This window comes from Drosophila bipectinata, chromosome XR, assembly GCF_030179905.1.
Source record: "Drosophila bipectinata strain 14024-0381.07 chromosome XR, DbipHiC1v2, whole genome shotgun sequence".
NCBI lineage: Eukaryota > Metazoa > Arthropoda > Insecta > Diptera > Drosophilidae > Drosophila > Drosophila bipectinata.
Genome location: NC_091735.1, coordinates 1,061,807 through 1,064,568, shown reverse-complemented (window position 1 = coordinate 1,064,568; position 2,762 = coordinate 1,061,807).

Below are 2,762 nucleotides of genomic sequence, written 5' to 3'. Positions count from 1 at the left end.
CCTTTACATGATTTTAAAGATCTCCTTACTGATAAATTATTTTACAATTTCTTATGCACATTTGTTTCTTTCTTTACATTTTCTTTACCGTTACATTTTTATACCCTTGCAGAGGGTATTATAATTTTGTCCAAAAGTGTGCAACGCAGTGAAGGAGACATCTCCGACCCTATAAAGTATATATATTCTTGATCAGGATCACCTCCTGAGTTGATATGAGCATGTCCGTCTGTCCGTCTGTCCGTCTGTCCGTCTGTCTGTTTCTACGCAAACTAGTCTCTCAGTTTTAAAGCTATCGTCTTGAAACTTTGCACACACCCTTCTTTCCTTTGCACGCAGTATATAAGTCGGAACGGCCCGGATCGGCCGACTATATCCTATAGCTGCCATATAACTGATTGATCGGAAATGGTATAACTTTGGTATTTTTAGAGATAGAGAGTTCAAATTTTAGGTGAGAGCTATTTTTGGCAAAATAATACGACATGCCAAATTTCATAAGGATCGGCCGACTATATCTTATAGCTGCCATATAATTGAACGATCGGAAATGACCCAACTTTCGTGTTTTTGAAGATAGAAAGCTGGAATTTAGTACAGACTCTATTTTTGGTCAGTTGATCCAACCTACCAAATTTCATTAGGATCGGCCGACTATATCCTATAGCTGCCATATAACTGAACGATCGGAAATGGTATTTGGTAGAAATATCAACTTTCGTATTTTTGAAGATAGAAGCTTGGGACTTTTTTTAGATTTTGTATTGTAATAAATTGGAGTATATATTCCTATTCCCATAAGGATCGGCCAACTATATCCGATGTTTGCGATATATATCCGGTTTTAACTGCAAGGGTATATAAACTTCGGCTCCGCCCGAAGTAAGCTTTCCTTTCTTGTTACTTATTAAAACTTTAATTATTTACTAACTTAGACTTTTTCATTATTTTATCGATTTTTTTTTATACGAATATTTATTATTTAAAGAATATATTTTTTTTCTATTTTTTCTTGAATTCTCGAGGTTTTTAAAACTACATTATTATTTGCTGCTAACTGTAAAGGGAGGGTTTTTTTCACTATTTTTTCATTTCTGCATTATTTCATTGGTTATTTCACTTAAAAATAAATAAAAATAAAAACTTCGATTTCCCGACAACGATTTGGGTTTTCTTGGGAAACTTAACACGCTTAGATCGCCATGTGGTTTTGGGGGGAGTTTTCCCGTCTTCCCCAAACCGGGACTTGTGTGCCCGACGAACCGTACGGAGACCGCGCCAAAGATAAACTGAGCTTGGAGCGGGGATCAATTTTGCTCTGCTCGTTTTTGTCTCCACGGCAGAGATTATTTGAAGATTATTTGAAGGCGCCGTTCCCTACCTAAGATAAGAAAAAAAAATGTTTGTGTGAGAGCATATTCAATTGCTTTGCTCTGCACCTCATCCGAACTTACCCTTAGGGGTCTGGGGAAAAACTATGTAATTGGGCCAGAATCTGGCCAAAACGATTCCACTGTCCACTGTTTCACAATAATAAGCCTCGTCACAAAGTGGTACACGGATCGGGACTCTATTCCTTTTATGGTAGCTTAGGACCTTTCTATTGATGCAACCTTTCAGGTCAAGGTATGGTTTCGAAAAGAAAGCATGGAGCGCCTAGCAATGGCCTCCTGCCGGGGTTAGAGCTGGGATACGTAGAAGACTCTACGTTAACGAAAATGCAGTCTTGCAGATTCCCGATAAATTAGGATATAATGTTGCCACTTGCAGCAGCTACCTCCCGCTAGGTGGCGCTAGTACCCCATGACCCTGTGGTTCTACGCTCTCCCTTACAGGCTGGGAATCTTCATCCGTTCTGGTTGCAACCAAATATATACCGTCTGGAGGGTGCTTTCTCCAGATGTCTGGAGGGTCCAGCATTGTGGGGTCAACAAACTTTAAGGCCACTTAAATTCTGCCAAAATTGTCCGTCGCTCCAGTTGGTGTAGAGATAAGAAGATTTCGTTATTTCGTTTGCTTTGTGCTTGTGTTGTTTTTTTGAAGTTGCGCTACGTAGACGTCTCGCGGAAGAACACGACCGATCGGTTAGACTGTCGAAGGTGAACTGATGAATTGATTATATTATGATATTCTCATAAGGATCAGCCAACTATTTCCGATTTTTGCGATATATATCCGGTTTTAACTGCAAGGGTATATCAACTTCGGCTCCGCCCGAAGCTAGCTTTCCTTTCTTGTTATACCCTTGCAGAGGGTATTATAATTTTGTCCAAAAGTGTGCAACGCAGTGAAGGAGACATCTCCGACCCTATGTTTGCGATATATATCCGGTTTTAACTGCAAGGGTATATCAGCTTCGGCTCCGCCCGAAGCTAGCTTTCCTTTCTTGTTTTTATTGTGAAACTAAAACAACCGAAGTTTATATACCCCTGCAGTTAGAAATTGCTATACGTATCGTAGTACGCACGGTGCGGCGCCTCTGGGGATGCAAGTTAACAATAAGAGTAAACGTGGTACGAAAACATTCCATGGTTAATCGGAATTACTGCTCTGATGGATGATGTTGTCGGCGTGAAATGGATGCAGTGCGCGATACAAATTCCTCACAGATGCGTTATTATACCCTTGCAGAGGGTATTCTACTTTTGGACAAAAGTGTGCAACGCAGTGAAGGGGACATCTCCGACCCTATAAAGTATATATATTCTTGATCAGGATCACCTCCTGAGTTGATATGAGCATATCCGTCTGTCCGTTTGTCT